General features: G+C 43.7%; 1 protein-coding gene across 2 annotated transcripts in view; it reads left to right on the plus strand.

The window, feature by feature from the left end:
- Positions 1–21,812, plus strand: part of SCML4 (Scm polycomb group protein like 4) — a 101,378-nt gene that overhangs the window by 15,441 nt on the left and 64,125 nt on the right. The window contains exon 1 of one of the 2 annotated variants that reach the window (XM_048493327.1): positions 16,717–16,788. The exons of the other annotated variant lie outside the window; for it this stretch is intronic. The gene's annotated coding sequence lies outside the window, so the exon portion shown is untranslated. Of the gene's footprint in view, positions 1–16,716; positions 16,789–21,812 lie in introns of those variants that run through there. 2 annotated transcript variants of the gene reach the window in all.

Here is a 21,812-nt window from a genome sequence, read left to right on the forward strand (position 1 = left end):
AGTACACATGAGACATTGCCTATCAATCTCCTCAACCAATTCAGCGCCAGATCCCTTCTCTTTACTGGGACTCTGCGGCTTTTAATTCATGCCTTCAGCTCACTAACGTGCTTGTCATCAAGCCCGTGCTTTTGCAGCCTCCCATACTTACCGGTGGTTCGTCAGACGAGAGAGTGTCCTAGAATGCGGGTCCGAGGATGCGCCGGATCCAATGCCTGGACGGTCAGGCTACCCGAAGCTTGTGGAGTCCGAGGATCGCCCGATCCAGCCAGGACGGTCGGTACCGAGAAGCCCTTTCCCAGTGCAGCGGTAAGCAGGGTGGAGATCCGAGGATTCCCGGGTTTCGGCAATCTCAGCTTGTAGTCTTGCTCCACGAGGCCTCAAAAGGAAGGAGAGCGAGATCGCGGAGATTTCATCTGGTGGAAGAGCCAGTAGCAGGGAAGGCGGGATCCCGTGATCCTGGCAACTCTGCCGTGGTGGTGGTGCGCCCGTCGCACCTTTAGCACATTTATTAGGGTTTCACTGGGGGCGTGTAAAGGGGTCGGGCAGGCGGGAGAGCGGGAGGTCGGGAGAAGGCGGGAGAGCGAGGAGATCATCATGTGATGCATGATCTCATCGGGCTGCTACGTGCGGGAGGAAGCATCCGCGTCTGGGTCTAATCCTCACCTGAGGGCAAGAGCCCTTTTGTCCCTTTGTGAGGGACTGGTTCCTGGTGACCCAGCGAAGTCAGGCGGGCAGTTCACTGACCCGTGATTCTCACCTTGGGGGGGCGGGGGGTTGGGGGGGGGCGTAATCGCCCAGAAGGCCGTAGCCGCACCTGACATTTTCCAGGCGCTCTTTCTGACCGGTAGCCCTCTGCTGGGTTCGCGGGCTCACCCCTACAAGAGACCATAATAACATTGGTAGCTGTATCTCATTGTCATCCTGCTTTCTCTTTTCTACTCCAAAAAGTAGTAATTAAAAATAGGGAAGCATTTATTTTTTAAATAAAATTCTGCTGTTTGTGAATTTCAGAGGCAGCTCTAGGTATGAACAGTCACCTACACTGAAATCATTTTCTTTTGCTAGGTGAGTAATATTGCCAGTGGCCTGCTGTTCCATCTAAGTGAGTCCAAAAGCTACTGAAGCTAAGAAAGTAATCCCTTATTTTGAAATATAATTTAAAAAGACAGTAAAGTGTTTTCTGCAAAGCTGAACATGGTTCTTAGTATACAAACACAACTGTGTTATATGCTTAAGGAATACTAGCGGGGCCCAGCCACGTGTTGCTGTGGCAATTGTCCTTCTCATCACAGTCTGCAACCCACACAGATGTCCATGCAGGTCCAATGATCCGCAGCATAGCCTTTTGGGGTGGTCAAATGGAATCCCTCTTTCCCTTTTCAATTCATATTGTTATATGGTGGTGTCTTTTTTTTAGTATAAAGTAACCCTTTCCATTCCACAACAGAACTGTCCAGCGTGCAAATCCCGCTGTCCACACATGAGGCTGAAGTTGACATGCACAGTCACTGGCTTGCAGGTAAAGAGCAGAACTTCAAGGGGCAAACCCCGAGGCTATCCCAGTCAGGGCAGCAGAGCCAGGGTGGTGAGGCGCTCAGATCGAGGCCAGCTCCCTGGGTTCTTAAAGGGCCATGTGCAAAAGAAGCGGAGCCAGTAGTGTTGGTTCGCCCCCACCCCATGGATATTCTTAGAAGAAAAAGGCAAACTCCAGCTTGCTTTTAGTGTAAAAAAGAGAGAGCTGTATTTAATATGGGTGAGGAAGTGGAGTAAGTGGTGGGATTTGGATGTGTGAGGGAGGGGCAGAGTAAGGTGTGTGTGAGGATGTAGGCTGGATGTGTATGAGAGGTATGTGTGTTGTGTGGTGGTAGCAGTGGGTGGGAGGCACAGAGGCAGTGAGAAGTTACCTGTGTGTGGAGGAGGGAACCCCACCCTAGCGTCTCCACATGGCAAAAGGTGTGTGTATGTGTTTCACTTCTACTCATATTACCTAACAGTGTTACCTATTTACTGTTTTCACTGCTCATATGTGGCCATCTGCATGAACATTCTAAGGGCATACCAACCCCTCAGGCCACAGAGACATGCACTGCCGTAATTTAATTCTCAAGGGTGTCAGTTAAAAGCAGAAGCTTCGATGGCCAATACAGTGCGCCAGGAAAAAAGGCAGCTTTTACCTGGCTCAGGTATGGACTTTCGGCAATTTGAAGGTCCGATTACTTGCCCGCAACCGGGAGGAATGTCATGTGAAAATCTGGGGGCGATCCATCCAGTCATTTCGGCGTTAGGGCACGACTAACAAACTCACTGTTAGCTTTATATATATAATTCTGCTTTATATATATAATTATATATATAGCTTTATATATATATAGCTTTATATATATAATTCTGACAGGACATATATATATGTCCTGTCAGAATTTCCCTGAGGAGAAATGCTTTGAGAGAAAAATAGTCACACCTACACTAGTGTGCTGCTAGACTTACAACATTAGAAAATGCTAATATTGTGAAAATTCTTCTAATCACAGGTATTGCCTAGGTAACCAGAGACTATGAAGGAACTTTAAAAAGATAAGCGACTGCTGCATCCATTGTTTCATGAAAAGATGATGGACATAGCTTTATTACACACAAAAACATTCAGGATATGCAGCCAGATTCTGTGACTATAACTAACAGATAGTGGTTTATGATGTTATTTTCCAGGATTATAATGAATTTTACATCCCACTGTTCCCTCTAGCTTTGTGTTCCTTTGTATCACACATATCAAACCAAGAAAGTTTCCTATTAGCTATTTCTATCATCTTTGTAGGGAGGGTTGCCAGCTCCAGATTGGGAGTTACCTGGAGATTTTGGGAATGGAGCCTGGGAAAGGTGGAATTTAGGAAGGAGAGGGACTTCAGAGGGGTATGACACCATAGAGTTCACCTTCCAAAGAAGCCATTTTCTCCAGATGAGTTGATCTCTGGCACCTGGAGATCAGTCATAATGACAGGAAATCTTCAGTCACCACCCAGAGGTGTGAGGAGGTGTAGGAAGAAATCTGAATTTTCTGCAGTTCCTACTACCAAACTCCACAATATGTTATTATTTCATGGGTGTGTGTTCCCTTCTCTATCAAGAGGCTAAATGTAGGATGAAGTCTGAAATTGCATTAGTGCATGTGGCAACTGCTACTATCCACTTCAAAAAACAGACGTTTCTCTCAGAGTGCATCAAGAGTGGCAACTTTTTGAATAAGCCATTACTGATGGTCAGTAATGGGACAAAAGTATGATGAATGAGATAAAGTCAATAAAACACCATATTTTACCTTAATAATCTAGAAAAACCTTTCTGTGATTAAGGCTGGCTCCTCTTTTAGGACTTTTCACACCAGAAATTTAAATTACCATTGGGCATCTTTTAAGCTATCTATGTTATCATCTGACCTCTATTGATGTGGCAGTGATAATGATGCAGAAATGACATTCTGGTCATTGTATATTTTATAATGCATATGTAATACTTTATACCACATGTGTAAAAAACAACAAAAACCCCTCTCTTCCTAGTCAATTTTTTCCTTTTTACAGACTTTTCTTTTTACAGTAAATCACACAATCACCCTCTTTCCCCCCATTTAATTTCTTGGACTACTTAATGATTCCAGAGAATGGCTCCCATCTTTGGAATTTCCCTTTCTCCAGAAAATTGTACCAAGTATAAGTGATGTGTATGAGAATGGTCCAACAATACAAGCACAAGGCTCTATTTCCAGAAAGAAGCATGTATATTTAGAAAATGTATTTATATATTTTTTAAAACTTAACTTGCCTTTTCATCCAAAAAATGATACATGCAATAGCTTGCAATAGCTTGCTACAAAAATAGCAATGCATGAAACAAATAAACTCTAAGCAAAAAGAGAACCAACAGATAAATAGTACAACTTCTGTTAGATAAAGCAGAAACTGATTGCACTGGTAATTCATAAGTCAAATGCATTCTGCAAAAAGTACCACCAGCATTGAATCTGTATTCAGTAACACAGGTATTGGAACACTAGCAATGTAAAGTCTAGGAGAAACTCTCTTGGCTGATAGTTTCTATAACCTTCATATCACATTGAAAGGGCTCGTTAATCTTCTGCCCATCCATTTATACAGTGCTTTTTCAGCACCCAAAGCAAAGGAAAAGCCACGATAAAACTGAAAAGCATTGTTTAAACACTATGAAACTACCATATCTCATCAGCCACTAAGAATTGCCTAGGAGTAAAAGACAACCAAATGCTATTCAAAATTAATGGGTGTCAGAGCCCTTACCCAAGACTGCAAGAGAGGAAGAATCTCTCATCTCTACAGGGAGCTCATTTCACAATCTGCCATAAAGATTCTCTTCTTGGCCCCTGATGTTCTGACTCAGCATAGTAAATGAATACAGCACAGGACTTGATATATGAAAGTCCATACCAAGCCAGTGAAGTACGAAACTATATATGACACACAATGATAGTAAAGTTCCTTTACTGTCTCTCTAGGCCTCTGTTCTATAACCTTATCCCCTTCCCCACTTATGAAGAAGGCAAATGGTCTTGCCACCTACATCGGCTGTAAATTGACAGCTGATGCCTACTGGGCTGTGATAGTTACTGAACAGTGGGGGAGAAGACTTCTAATCCTATAAACCTGCTAGATATTACCGGGCTCCAGCCATGCAGTGCTATGAGGTAAATGAAGAAACTTCTACAAACTGCAGCGTGTCAGGAAGAAAGAAATATTTGCATAAAAAAGGTGACTTGATACACTATAGGACATTCCTTAAGATGAGAGAGGAAGAGTAGTTTTTGGAACAGAAGCTAAATGAATTTTTGTTAGAAGGTATTGTCTCAGTAACAGGGGGCCAGTGTGGTACAGTGGGTAAAGTGCTGGGCATGGCCCATGAAGACTTGAATTCGAATCCCTGCTCAGTGTTGAAGCTCACCTTTTGACCTTAGGCCAGACACACTCTTCCAGACTAAATTACTTAGAGAGAGGGTGTGAGATGTGAAAACCTCTTCGGGGATGATGGAACAGTGTGTGTGTGTGTGGAGCTGCCAATCTAAGGCATGAAAGGTGTTTTATCTTGCTTTTAGATAAAAAGTTTCATTCACACAGGTGGGGTAGCTGACTATTGCTAATGGGATCATGATAAAACAACCAATGAGAAACTACAGACTTCTGTTCTGGAACCTTTGGGGACTATATGGCAGTCTGCTCAGTTCAGTGACGAGACATCTGCAGTGCAAGAGTCCACAGAATCAGCTTATAAACACACTTGAACATGCATACACAAATGCAACCTATATGTGCATAAGAGACTATCATGAAGAATCTGTTTATCATTAATATACAGCAGCTGTGCACTTTACCAAAGCCAGAGAGAAATATTTTTGCGTACCTCTTATCTCCTGATTCCATTTGGTGGCTTCCATCTCTTGTCTTATCAATGATGACTGAGAGATGTGTCTGGTAGCTTTTGTGTCATGACTCAGTTGATTTTGTTAGGATTTTAAGTGAACAGCACACCTATGTGAAGTATTACAAAATATTTCACAGTGAGTTTAGTTCATTGCTAATATGTGTATGATTGATGTTTCCTAGGTCCTTGGACATTAACAGAGGATAACTATATGAATCAAAGGCCATCATATGCACATATATTTAGTTTATTGACAGTGCAGTCCTAAATACACTTCTAAAGCCCATCAACTTAGATGGATTTAGAAAGGAGTAACTACTCTTAGGACTGAAATGCGAGTTGCTGACTCAAGGGATCATTAAATCAAATGTGGTTCTTTTAGCTAGCCAGTTAACTATTGAATTAAAAAATTGCAATTCATCCCTACCAGGCTTTAAACCAGAGTTTTTCTTAATGTAAAATATTTGTGTGTGTGTGTATTCTTTTTATATTGAAAGATATGAGGTCTTGTCCAAATTCAGAATCTCCAAATAGATCTGTGAGTCAGCACCAGCTAATCAGTGCATCTTTGACGGAAGAGGAGTCGGGCACTTGATTTCCCTCTCACTTTTAGAAAGCATCCTGAAAGATGTCTGCTTAGAATACACTCAGGTCCATTCAGCAGGGCTTATCCCCAGGAAAATGATATTAGGATTGCAATTTTAGGCCCCTTCTGCATGGGCAAAGTGCATGGGCAAAGGGTTAAGCAACCTGTGTTACTGTCGGGGCGTTCACATGCCTCCATGCAGGCAGCAAATGGACCCCGTGGAGGCAACATGAGTTGCCTTCGCATGGAGGTGTGTGCTTTTTTCACTCACCTTCTTCTGCTGAGTAGCTACAAAGCCAGGCAGGCATGGACCTCCACAGCCATGCTGCCATCCCTATGCCCCTCTGTAGCTACGCAGCAGAGAGGTGGGGACTGAAAAAAAGGGAAGCGTGGCCAAATAACGTGCTTCCTGGGGCAGCCATTCATTCGGCCACAGCTGCAATCTGCATTACAACTAAAGAATCACACGAGTGCGATTCTTGAAAAACCTTGGATGGGGTGGGGTGGGGTAGGGGAACATTAGGAGCGGGATCCTTGCAAAGTTCCCCCCCAACACAGGTTTTATACTGTGGTTCTCTCGCCTTTATTGCCCCGTGCGAGATGGGCCTTAGTCTCTCATCCCATGTCCTCCAAACAAGAGATAGGAATGACAATCTGTCTGGAACAGTTTTTGCAATTCACAGTAGTCACATGAACAACGTAGAGTTTTGGGTTAGAAAAGAAATCCCTTCCTTGAACAATTAACAACAAAATCCAGGATAGTCAAGTGTACTTTATTTCATTGGATCTTGTTCCATTTAAACAGCTCTGAAGGCCTGATGCCTGATCTCTTTAAACACAACAAAAGGATAAGACCCATTTTTTTCTTGCAAATATTGCACTGTTGTATACATAAGAATGTACACAATAAAATATGCCTTTTTCTTGATTTTGTGGTGTTGTGACCAAGAGGGTGCGCTGCCTCTCAAAAGATAAAACAGGTAACCAGCTATTTTGCACTTGAGCGTCTGGAGGTGCCGCTCCATCAGCCAATCCTCTTTCAGGCAGGGGATAAAATATTCAAGGGAACTGTAATTTTGCCCGGTAGCATGGCAGAATAGTGTACCTCTAGAAGAGGACAGAGAACCCAGTTGTGAGGTCTATCTGTGGTGGTGGTAAGATGTGGTACTGTTTAGTCTTACTCTTGGGAAAAATCAGGTGTGGGTGGGTGGAGTCCTGTGTGGGTATAAGAATCCAGTGTGGTGGCTAGGCAGTGATACCTTGTTTGTAAGTGCAAGAATTAAAGGAAATTTAAATCACAAAGCCATTTGCGGCCGAATGGAGGAGAGCTTGCCCCTGGGTCAAAAACCACACACCCCCAATTGTGGAATAAAATTGGGCCACAGCCCGTTAGGGCGAGCAGTAGGGATCACATCAGAGCCTTGGGCCAGCATTCTTGCTGGGCCCCCAATAACTGTCCCCAATCCCTATTGGGGCATTGGGCAGGGAGTTAGTGGGTGCCACCTGAGTGCAAGCCCTATTCGTGACACCCCACCCTGCCAGGGGTAGCGGGCTCGATTGCATAGCCTCCACGGCTTGAGCCATGAGACCTGCCTCACCGCCAAGACTCTTACAGAGGCCCCCCAACCGTGGAGAAAATCCAGCTCCAAAGCTCAGTTTTCTCCCCCAAAAGATGTGATCCCCTGCCCTAAACCCGCCAGGCTGCAACAATAAAATAACATGAACAACAACTGAAACACAGAACAAATATCAACTTTAATAAAATTAACTGTTCCTACCCTAGGGAGGGAGGGTGGATGTTGCTGTTGCCTTGGCATTTGGAGAAGACCGAGGCAAGCCTGCGCGCTGCCTTGTAAGGCGTGCATGCCCCCTTCCCTCCACACATGACCGCGCTTCACGCCCCGCTCACGTGGACGGGCTTGCATCCGATTGCCGCATCGCCCCTTTGACTATTGAACTGACCCTTGAGCCTCTCCACCTCCGCAACGGCGGCCCCCGGTGAGTCTGGGGCCGCGATTTCTAGTTTAAATTCATGTTCAGGCTTCCCCTGTGACTGTCTAGAGACCTTAGTATTTTTATACAGCATGTCTCTCAGTGATCCCTCTGTTCTTCTTGCTCAGTACCAAACTTACTTCACAGCAGTGAAACCAAAGCCTTTTTAGCCACTACGTCAGTTATACCTTATATAACTGAGGAGAATAACTGAAGGGATTTTTCTTTTAAAGAGGCTGACGCCCCAAAATTTGAAGAGGCTGTGTGCTTCCCCTTGGATGATTTATTGGAGCCTGTCATAGATATACTTTCACTGGACTGATAAGCAAAGATTTATATAGATTTATAAGCAAAGATTTATTTAGCAACATAGCTGTTCCAGATTTCTTTTTACCTTGAAATATCTGTTATGGGGAATAGAAGTTTCTTGGTCAGTCACACTGTACAAAATTTCTGTTGCAAACTTGTAGAACTGTTTCCCCCAGAAATTGTCTCTGAACATTAGAGTTACATTTGGACTGAATGTAGTAAGGACACTCCTGAAACAAATCCCCCCGCCCCCGACTCTAAAAATGTTACAGATGATGTTAGACTTTAACAAAAATGTGAGTCTGTAGCTTATAGTGTGATTGTGGCCATACACTTTTTAAATACTCCCTGAACCTCAGCAGTTTTGTAAGATATTTGGAGCTGAAAATGGCTTTGTAATGTTTGCCTAAGATTACCTGTTCTATTTTGTTCTTGCTTTGTGTGTCCTGGATTCATTTTTGGATGAAAATCCAAATACATGTGACCTTCCAAAACTATGCACTTTCCCTGAACAATGTGATAGCAGAATAACCACTTTGCATTGCAATAAAAATGGTGCATTATAATGCAAATTAAATTTAATTTCCTGCAACTTTCGGCAAGATCATAGGAACCCTTTTGTGGTTCCTTTATGTCAGAGCTGCTTCATTAATCAGCTCATTCACAGATGCACAAAAAGTTGGTCTGAATTTCCAAGCTGCCACAGTCTTAGCCATGTGCTCAATTTACAGGGACTCCCTTCCCTTCCCCCCTATAGTGGCAATTACAATAGTGGTTTCAGGAGAATTCTCGTGCTTGATAGGATTTGTCATGTAATTGTAACAAGTTGCTTTTGTGTTTACCTTATTTGTTTTTCCTTCTGGCAGTTAGCTTGATTGCATCTAAATTAATCCCATGTGTTTTGAAAGTTACAGGAATGAATTAATTGTCATGAATGTTATCCTTTTGAGGTGGGGAAAAACCCCTCCATCTCTATCACCTGAACAGCAATATTGTCTTAAAAGATAAGATTTGGGATTAGAACCAAATTCTTTACATTACTCCTATGTCATTTTGTAAAATGTCCTTTAAATGTCATGTGCCGTCCCCCTTCATCCCCCACTCCCACTATTAGCTGTTTTTGGCTTAAAAGGTTCTATAGAACAGAGACATCCAACTTTTCTTTGAATATAGTGCAACCAACCTGAGGGCCCATTTCCACTGAAGGTCTTGGTCACGCTTAAATTACAGCTGGTGGATTGTGTTTCTGTAAAGATAAACTGGCCTTCCCTGAATTCAATTTTGCTTAAATGGTGTGTGGAGTGATTGTGATAAGGTGATTTTTAACACTATGCTGAATTTTTTGTTGTTGTAAATTAACAATGATGCTGATTTTGCTAGTTACGCTATTCTGCTTTGGTTCTAAAGTTAGGTGACCATGAATCTTCAAAGGAATCCACACATCTCATTCTGAAACCTGCTTCTGTCCAACTTATTTACAATATTTTTTACGGGTGTCTCACAGCTATATAATTCTGCACAAGAAGGCTGCTAATGTGTGGTGAGAAATAAAATAAGGAAATGCTCCTGCATTTCCAAAATACTTGCTTTTAGGGGAGACTGCTTGATGCATCGCTGCATGATCAAGCCCTGCAGCAGGAAAACCTGCCTTGATGCTGGAGGGAAGGATATGTGTTTTCACCCCACTTTTAACTGTGGGGCGGGGAGAGAAGAGTGTGATCCAGCTATCAGAAATGTGGGAAACTCTGCTTTAACTACTTCTAGCAGCTGAATTGCATCTTTGGTTGCCTCAGGACTGCCCTTTCTGACTCAAAGGAATCTTGAGTGTATTCAAAGAGTTCATGAGAACATAGGATTATGGCCTGAATTGGCTATTTCAACATAAAGGCAAATTGCCTTTGATGCAATACCAGTTTGGCCAGTCACCTGGCAAGTATTAGTGGCTGAAGAGCTGCTGCATGGGTGTTTGGGACTCATTCACTTAGAACAGGAGCTGCATCCACAGCTTCTAAGCTTTGGGACTCATTCACTTAGAACAGGAGCTGCATCCACAGCTTCTAAGCTTTGGGACTCATTCACTTAGAACAGGAGCTGCATCCACAGCTTCTAAGCTTTTCTAACATTAGATAAGTTGATAGTTTTTAATTTTTGCAGATGTGAGCATATCAAGAAGCCCAATCAGGATCTGGTGGTGGGCAATTCCATCATCTTCCGGGGGACCAAGAGAGCAGCTGCCTGTGAGATGGAATTGCAGTTGGGCCTCTATCCCATGGCCAGCATTCAGTGGTGGGGCCTTTGGATATGTTATGGGGCCATTTTCTGCCCTCCCTCTACCAGTTCTTGAGGGAGGTCAGGCGCCCCTATATTCTCCTCTGGCATCTGGGTGAAAATGATCTGGTGCAGGAATGGCACTAATGTGGAAAATACTTAGGGACCTAAAACAGGTAATGTTTTGTTACTCAGGGTCATTATCACTTAGTCTAATTTTCTGCAGAGGAAAATTTAGAGGAAGGTTCTGAAGCCCACTCAGATTGAGTACACAAGATTAATAGTCCGGTGTTTAGGGTAATTTTGGATGGTGGAGGTGCATATGTATTGTATGATTTTGTTAATGATGTGCCATACCTGAATAGGATAGTGTGCAGCTTTCTTCAGAAGGGTGCAGTGTTAGTGTAGCAGATCTATGTTTGCAGGACATTATAGTCAGCAGATGATACAAGGGTCATTAAGCTAACCTAACCCCCTTGTGTGACAGGGATAGGGCGGGTTGATCATGAGGCATCAACAGTGATGGAGGGCATGTCCAGAACAGTGCATCACTGGCTGTGTGATGTGGTGTGGCTAGGAAGGAATGCCACCAGTGCTGAGCAACATCTTTCTGAACCTGTGTGACACATAAGGAAATGAGCACCTCTCAGCACGTCATATGTAGGTGATAATAAACAAGGCCAGCAGAAGATCAGGCTGATGGTGGAATCAGGGGCTTTCTGCCCAACAAAGGCAGCACAGCCTGTACATTTAAATATGTCAGGATATTTAATGATATTATAGATCTGCATAATTAATTATTGAAATAAACTAGTTAAACCCAGGATTGTTGTCTCATGTCTTCATTGGGGGTGCCTGGGGCAAAAGGCTGCTTTTACATGTGAGGATTCTTCTCATTGCTTTCATTGTCTTTGCAAATGTAAAGGTATGTATATTGCCATTCCACACAGCATATTTATCACAAGTTGCAATAATTATAAATGAATTTGTTTTCCATTTATAAAAAGTGAAAAAGAGCTCATTTAGAACTATTGCAACTCATTATAACTATACTGTGCGGAATGAGCTTCCACACATGGCATTCTTTTGCACACCTTCTTTTTGTCTTTTCCCCCCAGTGTGTCCCTTCCACCTATGCTTTGCAACATTTCTCCATTGGTTCTTAGAGATGTGGTTGTTATGGCTAGTATGAAAACTTCTGAACCACTTTTTTTGTTCTTAAAATAGGTAAGTAGCAATAGATCATGGTAGCATTGAACTGCCATATCAAGGTACGAACAGTGTGCCTCCAGTCTGACCATCTTTCAGCTCTCCAACCTCATTCCTTTCCAGGCAACTGTGACAAAAACTGCCCGCACATTTCCAGTTCTATCTCTACAATGAAAAGGGATGAAGAAATAACTGTTAAAAAAATTAAAAAGCTAATTATTCTAAAGAACTATTTCAAGTGGAACTAGACAGGTGATGATACATCATTAGCTATTATTTTGTTATTTATTTTAAAGATTGAAAAAGCCCTGAAATTGCACAGCAGGAAAATATACTGGGAAAATGGCACGTGTAAGCAGCTGATGACTAGAATATGATGCAGGCAGGACCTTTGAAGCAGGAAAATCCACACCATTCGTTCCACATGAGATATTAACATGCTTGGACTGTGATCTTCCCAAAGAGATGAAAATAAAGCAAGGATGGGAAACAGCATTCTGAAGGTGGGGAAACCTTAGAACAGCTGCAGCAAACATCATATAAATTATCCCAAGAAAGATATTCCAGTTTGGAAGCCAAGGCAGAGTAAAATCTCTGGAAGAAGTTAGTGTTATTTAGTGTGTTTTTGTTACTTGGAGTTTGGAAAATGAGCTGGTACTTTGGTGGGAGGGGGCTCAAACTATATGCATTTAGAATCCAGTTGTGGGGGAAGCAGCTCTAGGAGATTGGCTTAAAATGGAAAATTATGGGCAATTTTTTTTAAGCCCCTGAGTTTTGCACCAAATTTCCTCCCCCCCAATAACTGGTATGATGGACTGTACAGGTAAATAAGATTTTAAAATGTAGTTGGGAACAAAGTGCAGCCAAAAAAAAAAGAGAGAAAAATCTTCATAAGAGCAGGACAACACTCCAATTGGGTAAGCTGGCCTGTGTTCTTATTGGTGGAGCAACTAACTAACAAGGAGAGGGAGGCGCTATCTATCCGGGAGGTAAGGAAAGGAGAAAAGAAGAGATTTTTGATTTAAATTCCTGCAAGTGAACATCAAGTCTCTTAGTTGTGTGTGGGGAAAATCTATTCTGAGGGAATTTCAGTCAGAGAGTAAACCTGATCTGAAATATATTGTGTCAGCATATAATGTAAGCAGACATACACATATAAGAGTACTATAAATTTATTTTGGTCTAGGTTGAAGTGGAATAGTAGAGAGAGATTTTTCACAGTGACTATAAATAAAAGGCGAGAGGAATATATCTTACTAAGTCAGCAAGAAAAGGAATAATACTCAAAGGATTCCCTGTCTGGTATATTAGGCCGCTTCCGCACGGCCCATTTATGACGGCCTGGGGGCGCCAAAAAAGGCGCCCCCAGGCCGCCGTTCGCACAGGCGCCGCTGCTGCAATGCAGCAGCGGCGACCTGACTCTTCTTCCCTCCCCCCAGGGCGGCGTCAAGCCGCCCTAAACAACAACCCTTTAAAGGGTTGTTGTTGGGGAGGGAGCGTCTTCCCTGCGGCGCGGCGCGAACCGCGCCGCTGGGAAGACGCTGTCTCCCGTCTCCGCCCCACTCACGGTGTCCTCCTCGTCGCCTGCGGGGGCATCGCAGCCCCACCCACACTGTCCTCCGACCTCCAGGGGTCGGAGGGCAGCGTGGGCGGGGCTGCGACGCCCCGCAGGCGACGAGGAGGACACCGTGAGTGGGGCGGGGGAGGGCGCAGAGGCGGCTCCATGCGGAGCCGCCTGCCGTCTGCCGGCCTCCCCTTCGCCTGCTTGCACGCTTGCGTGCGAGCAGGCTCCCGCCCCCACGCCGGCAGAACTCCTGCCGGCGTGGGGGCGCCTCCTGGCCGTGCAGAAATGGCCTTAGTGTTCTGCTTAAGTTACCTTGTGAGGGAGGATTCTGCAGAATGGGAATCAAACTGAAAGAAAGAGTTCCAACCTGCAAGAACTCAGAAATTTAGTAAAACACCTCAGTAATTCAGGACAAGTTTGTACCATCATAGGAAAAGAATCTGTCTTATAGCATCTAGGAAACTGAGGACAAAAAGGTTTTCAAAATCTCTAAGCCCATAACAGAAAGTAAAGACTATATAGTGTACTCTTGCCTGATTTCCACTTATTGAAACATCTCCTTATTCCATCTTTGGCCGAATTCCCACTGAAAATTTAATCTAAATACAACCAAGTTTCAAAAGAATTGGCACCTTTTCATCCAGGTTCCAACATCCTCACTGCAGCATGTTTCTAGTGAAGACGTCTAGGCCTGTCCCTTGGGGTGTGTGTGTGTGTGTGTGTGTGTGCCTGCTGTCAGGGGTGCAATTGTTAAGCTAGCAGCATCAAATTTTCAGAGTATATTTAGGAGACCCTCCTGATGATACCAGCCAGATTTGGTGAAGTTTGGTTCATGGGGACCAACGTTATGGACCCTCAAATGTGTAGCCCCCATCTCCTATTAGCTCCCATTGGAAACAATGGGGCATGGGGGCACCCCCTTTGGGAGTCCATAGCTTTGGACCCCATAGACCAAACTTCACAAAACCTGGGTGGTATCAGTAGGAGACCATCCTGATGATACCACCCAGGTTTGGTGAAGTTTGGTTCATGGGGGCCAAAGTTATGGACCCTCAAATGTGTAGCCCCCATCTCCTATTAGTGTTTTTTTCCAAAAAGGTGCATATACAAGCAGGTCCAGGAAAATCCCGTGATAAGGGGGTGGGGAGCACCAGAAACGGGACTGATCTGTGTTCTGCTTTGTATAGATGCCTATCTTAGATTTAAATGTTATGTATACACACGGAAATTACTTTTAAAAGCCCAAGGAAATGAAGCCCAAGGAAATGAAGCCCTTTTACAAAATTGTGTGTGTGACATGCAAAATGTGAGATTCTTGTTTGCAAGATTTTGAGATGTGGCTTGGAGGCTTCCCAGGGTGATTTATACAATCTTCATTCAACTTTAAAATAAGTCGTAGATCAGAGGCGTAGCTGGGCCAAACTGCGCCCGGTGCACATGCTACATTTTCCACCACCCCATGCCCCCGCGGTGCCCCCTCCCCCTTCCCGCACTTACCTTAGTGGCTTAGTTCCTTTCCCTTTTCAAAACCTTTTCAGGCTGCAAAAGGCCTGTTCTCAATAAAAACTGCCTGAGGAACTATACTTCCCAGGAGACCTTGTGAGCCCCAAGGTCTCCTGGGAACTGTAGTTCCTCAGGCCGTTTTTACTGAGAACAGGCCTTTTGCAGCTTGAAAAAGTTTTGAAAAAAGAAAAAAACTAAAGTAAGTGTGGGAAGGGAGGTGGAGGGTGCCGGGGGAAGGGGGAGGGGCCTGGGGGCGATTTTTGTGTCCCAGGCGTGCGCATGGTACACAGTGCACCCCGGCCCCTTTGTAGCTCCACGACTGTTGTAGATAACACTGACCCGCTGAGAATAGTGCTCCTGACTGTCTGATATCCCAGGTAGGCACTGTGCCCTTAAAAAGGATATGCATAATTTTTTCCTTACAATGAATATGTCAGCAGGGTAATTAATGTCACATCACACAGATGTTTCATCTAGTTCTCACCAGGTAGCATTTACTGGATATGCCTTCATGACATCTGTTTGTGGACAACTCTGCAAATTAAGATTTGCTGTTTCAGCAGTCATTATTTTCATTAGCCAATTCCCTGGTAACAAGACTGCCAGCATTTCAAAATCTGAAGAGTTAGCTTCACTTCCTGAAAAGCAGAAGTTGAAGTGAGTTGCAATGTGCTAACAACACTTTTTCAGTGGTTCCCCAAAAAACAATTTTGTTCGAGGAAAAATTGAAAAAGTGTCAGGACTTTTTTATATTGTACATTTTCAGTGTGAAGTATCTTACTTTTAACAAGCACTGCACTCGTTCTAAATAAGAAAATATTTCACAATAGCAGGATTTTTTCAGTGTTCCTACAAAATTTCCAATGTTTTCATTGGAAAAACTAAAAAAATGTTCTCGGAAATTGTTTTTTTCCTGCGACTATGTAGTACACTTATTTTCAATGGTAGCCCTGTTTTCCTGAGCCCTGAGGTGTCCCTCTTTGCATATTGCAATATCCTGACACAATTTTACAGGAATAATTGCTTCTTTTTCAGAGCTACAGAATTTGTCAATGACTGTCATAGCAGCATACCATACCTTCATCTCATAAACACAAAGGGTTGGATCCAACCAGTTTTTTCCACTGTTGAAAAAGAGAGGAGGTGGTTCATTTAGACCACCAGAAAGCTAGCAAGCATAGGACATGGATAAAAGTCATGACAGGTGCTGTAGTAAGAAAGATAATTAGAAGAGATTAATTGAAAATGCTGGCTCTATGTAGGCCCATTAACTGTACTAGCTTGAGAAAAATCGTAGTATGTTAGCATTTTGCTATTAATATCCTCACATTAGATTTAGTAGCTTAGTGATCATCATCTGGATCAAATAAAACTGTTGGATTTTCACAGTACATTTCTAGGACAACCTCGCCACACACACATTATCTGACAAGTCACAGGGGGCACTCAACACAATTTATGATTTTACCCCCCACCCCCCAACAAATCACATTCACATTTTGCAGGCTTCACTTTTACCTTATGTTCAGATGTACTCTTGGTTTCCCTTAATTAACCTTACATTAAATTTTTCAGCATGTAGGTTTTTCTCCTTCCTGAATGACACCAAAATGTAAGGGTCATATTGCAATACATGTGCCGTGCGAAAAGATTCTGATTCTACTGCACAAGCCAGTTATGGAATGAGCATTTACACAATGGGACACATCTTAATTCATCATGATGACTGACTTCTGACAGAAATGACCTATCTGAGTGATGCTAATGGAGCCATTCACCTGAATAATGGTACATTGAATAGAAGTGAAGAGTTCACTGTATGGGTTTCAAAGCAATACCCTATTCCCATGAAATAATCTCGTTGAATTGCAGAAATTGCTGTGGAAAGTTTGAATATACAAGCAATGTGAGTCTTCTTATTTATATATATTATGCCATAATGCCATCTGTGTGCATAACACAGAAAACAATAAGACAGATTCCTGCCCCAAGGAACTTACAATGTTTCTGAAACTTTTTTTTTCAAATGTAGGTGAGGATGCTGCTTTGGGAACAAACCTTAAATGGGTTGGGAGAAAATAGGAATAGTACATCAATTACTGCTTCAGGACCTGGGAGAATCCTGAAAAAAAGATGCTGGTATTCAATACCAATTAGTACTGCTACAAAAAAACCCACACTAGTTACGGGTAAATAGTTGGATTGAGAGTATCTAATCACTCATGTTTCAAAGAGGGCACACCCAACTAGAGCCTGACAAATGACATTCTAACATTCATGAAAGCTCTTGAAAAAAATCAGAGGACTTTTACTTATATTAAAAGTCCATATTCAGTTCAGAAAGCTGGCATTTTTATTTAACACTGACTGTCACCTAAAAAGTATTTCTTTTGTCCAGTAACCCAGAAGAAATAATCCAGTCTGTATTCACATCTGATATAGACCATAACGTACACGGCATGTATAGAGAAGCCAGTCTGAGAGCCAATGTGGTGTAGTAGTTATAAGTGGTGGAGTCTAATCTGGAGAACTGATTTGATTCCCCACTTCTCCACGTGAAGCCTGCTAGATGACCTTGGGCCAGTGACAGTTCTCTCAGAACTCTCTCAGTGCTTATTGTGGGGAGAGGAGGGGGTTGTGAGTGTAAACTGCTTTGAGACTCCTTATGGTAGAGAAAAGTAGGGTATAAAAACCAATTCTTCTTCTAAGTGGAAATATTTGCATTTGTTTCCATGGCAAAAAAACAAAAACAAATATCCCAGTGCAGTTATAAAATATTTTTCAGGTCTCTCTGTTTTTCATTTTTACATCACTCCACTTTGTAGTTGGTAACACAGCTGAATGTTCCCAAAGTTTATCACTCACATGACCAGCACTAGCATTAGATTATCCCACACACATTGCCCTTGGTTTTAGAAGCAGTTACCAATTTGTAACTGATTTCCATACATTATGTGGGGAAAGGTGAGCTGATACATAGTGGCATCAAGATACATTATTCTTGGACACTAACCTGCAATCACAATGTATTCTGTCAACCACCTCTCACCCACCACAGGCAAAATTAAGTACTTAAGTGTCAACAAGTAGCAACTGACATATGGCAACTCCAACAAAGGGCTTTCAAGGCAAGTGAGATGCAAAGGTGGTTTGCCATTGTCTTCCTGCAAAGTAGAATTGCTCGTTCTGGGTTGGGAAATAACTGGGACATTTGAAGAGTGAAGCCTGACGAGGCAGGGTTTGAGGAGAGAAGAGACTTCAATGGGGTATAATGCCATAGAGTTTATCTTTCAAAATGGCCAAGTTGTCCAGGTGAACTGATTTCAGTTGTAATCTTGGGAGATCTCCAGCCATCACCTGGAGCACCACCTCCAGCCACCACCTGTAATCATGGGAGATCTCCAGCCACCCCATTGCACAGTCTTCCTTGGTGATCTCCCTTCCAGCTACTCACCCTACTTGTTGCGGTTGGACTATGCCATGCTGTCTTCCCTCCCAGCAACAACATTAGAGAGATCAAAAACCACTGTAAGGACCTTCTCAGAATTAAGACAAAGATAATGCTACTCCCAGGGAGAACAGATGAACTTTGTTGACCTGTTGTGAGAAGAGTAGTTTAATAAAGCAATACAAGCAGGGTACCCATGACAACTCACAGGGAGCATCTCATTTTCCCCATGTTTTTATCTCCCCACACAACTTCCACTTTCCCTCTCCTAACAGTCCCAACTTATTTCCTTTTTCTTCTTTTCTTCTCAACACTAGCCAACTAGCCAATGTACATTCTTTTATCTGTCTCGGCAGTCTTCAACTTTCCCTCCTCCCCCTCCCCCATAGCCTTTTCCCTTTTCTTCCTTACCAACACCCACCTCCCTTTTTATGTACTTCCTTTTTCCCCTCCTCCTTTCCCCCTCCCATGCCTTTTACCTTTCAGCCCCCCTAACACAGCAGTTCTCAACCTGTGGGTCGTGACCCCTTTGGGGTCACCTAAGTCTTAGGAATCGAGACACAAATAATTTAATGGTTGGGGGTCACCACAACATGAGGAACTGTATTAAAGGGTCGTGGCATTAGGAAGGTTGAGAATCACTGCCCTAACACCACCACTGGGTGATGGAAAGAGAGCAGCTTGGCAAGAATTTGTGGTTGCTCGGCAAATGGAAAAATGGCCATCATCTCAGAATATAGTCTCATGAGATCTTAAATTAATGAAATGTATGCTTTGGTTCCATTTCAGTGCTGGGCAAGAAACTGGTGCTGACTTCTGCTAGTTCCCTCCCTAACCCCAGTATCCCTGGTTAATGAATTTGTTCCCCACTATACAGCTTTCTAGACAGCTGGTATGGTATAGTGGTTAAGGTGTCAGACTAGGACTGGGAAAATCAGGCTCAAATCCCCATTTGCACCATGCAGCCTGGGTACTCTTAAGCCCGTCATGCACTCTCAGCGCCAACCCTGAAAAGTTTTTGGATGGGAGACCTCCAAATGATACCAGGGTTGTCATGCAGAGGCAGGCAATGACAAACTACCTTCCAACATCTCTTGCCTTTAAAATCCATCCAGGGCTTCCCTAAGTCAGCTGTGATTTGATGGCAAACCCCACCTCCACCCCCCCCTCTCTCTCTCTCACTCTCTCTCTCTCTCTCTCACACACACACACACACACACACACACACACACACACACACACACACACACACACACACACACACACACACACACACACACACACACACACACACACACACACACACACACACACACACACACACACACACACACACACAGATTTCTCCTTCCCCTGCAGATGCAAGTGGAAAAATTCCCCAATATTATTAACTAGCGTGGCCCAGCCACGCGTTGCTGTGGCTTATTGTGGTGAAATGGGAAAGGAACAGTAGCAGCAAATCAATTGCAGAGGCCAGCAGTACGTGCTCATGCAAACACGCAGCCTGATACTGTGCGATGTCAGTGATGTGTGTGCCTGCATTCCTTGGGGGGGGGGGGGAATGGAAAGGCACCCCTCCCACACATCTAGGCTGGCTGGTCATGATCCTTTACCTGAGAGTAAGTTTGGTTGGTGGCAATGGGTGTCGCTTCTGAGGAAACCCTCTGAGGGGCGCAACGCAGCCATTCAAAGTATGTCACGGTTGCTGTACTCCTGAGTAATGCGTGCCTGGTTTTCTTAACTGTAACCACAGTATTCAGGGAATCTAGGGTGCCTGGCCCCTCCCTCCCGTCCCTTGCATGTCGCCCCTCACTCTCTTCCCTCCCTCCCTCTCTTCCCTTGCATGCCACCCCTCCCCCTCCTTCCCTTCCCTTTTCCTCCGCTAGAGTGGGTGGGTCATATCAAGATGCGGGGCCCCCTGCCTCCCCTCCCTTGCATGCCACCCCTCTCTCCCTTCCCTATCCCTCGTGTGTACGTGTGTGTATGTGTTTCACTTCCACTCAAGTTACTGCCTATGTACTGTTTCCATTGCTCATATCTGGCCATCTGAGTGAACATTCTAAGTAGCACGAACATTCTAAGGGTGACAGTTACACACAGGCAGCTGCATGTCCTTCACTATGGAGCGCCAGGAAAAGGTGTTTTACCTGGGCCAGGTGTGAAATTTCAGGTATGTGAACATCTAAAAACACTCTCACCTGACTGACTATAGTGGCTGGGAATTTTCAGAGGAATTGGCCCAGCAGTTACTGAGTTATACTATCATCAACAAAAACACTGTTAGCTTTTTATATATATATAGATGTATTTGTTTATTATGATGTTTATATTCCATTTCATACTAGCATTTCTAGGCAGCTTATTAAATGAATACATTGATGGTATGCCCTGCTATGGTGTAATTGTAATGTTCTTTAATATCTGTCAAAATGATGAACATATCCATATGCTAGGCATGATGTAGCGAGAGTGTTGAACATAGACTGAATAACGAATTGGTGAGAGGCATACACACAGAAACCCATGGACAGAGTTGCAGTGCACTTAGAACAGTGTAGTTTGGTTTTGTAACGCAGTGGTATCTCTATGACATTGCCCTTCCTCTCCAATAAAAAACCCTTCAGTTTCGTTGGCGTCAGCAGTGACACAAGGCAGTTCACTGTGAAAATACAGAGGAAGGAAGTGAAGGGTGTGATACCTTTCATACAAATACAAGACATGTCTTTGATTTTGAACACATGAAAGAAATTCTCCTGACAATGCCATGCCAGGGAAAGGTGTGCTTTTTCAGGTTCGTTTTAGTAGAGAAAACAGGCTGCTCACATTTTTTATAGTAATGGAGGATGACACTGTGTTGAAAAAAATAGGAGGAGGAGGAGGAGGAGGAGGAGGAGGAGGAGGAGGAGGAGGAGGAGGAGGAAGATGAGGTGGTGGTGGTGGTAGTTGTGATGGTGTTTTGTGGCAAGAGTTGCTAAAACAGAGAAGAAACTTGTGGAAACAATTCTGCCTCAAGGGAAACAGTCAGGACTCACAGTAGGACAGCTAAATAATTATGGGATGGCTTCCTTAACTAGCCTTTATACAGGACTGCCAGGCCTCCAGTTGGGGTCAGGACCCTCCCCGAAGCCCCCATTGCCTGTTGTTAATCCAAGTGGTGGCAAGAGGAGAAAAATGCACCAGCACTCTAACTTGGAGAATCAGACTTGATTCCCCACCCCCCCCCCATGTGAAGCCTGCTGAGTAACCTTGGGTCAGTCCCAGTTCTCTCAGAAATCTCTCAGCCTGCATAGAGGCAAGCAATGGCAAACTACCCTATGTGGTAGACATGTCAGCTATGTTTCAGCAGCACGAACGCATGCACGCACGTGCACGCACGCAGACTTTCAAGTGATTGCTAGAGTTTTTGCTGTTTTTTCTAGATTTTTCCTGGAACTGACATAATCAGGATCCTCCCGCATCATATCTCCACCTCAGCCCTTCTG

Source organism: Sphaerodactylus townsendi, linkage group LG01 (assembly GCF_021028975.2).
Source record: "Sphaerodactylus townsendi isolate TG3544 linkage group LG01, MPM_Stown_v2.3, whole genome shotgun sequence".
NCBI classification, from domain to species: Eukaryota; Metazoa; Chordata; class Lepidosauria; order Squamata; family Sphaerodactylidae; genus Sphaerodactylus; species Sphaerodactylus townsendi.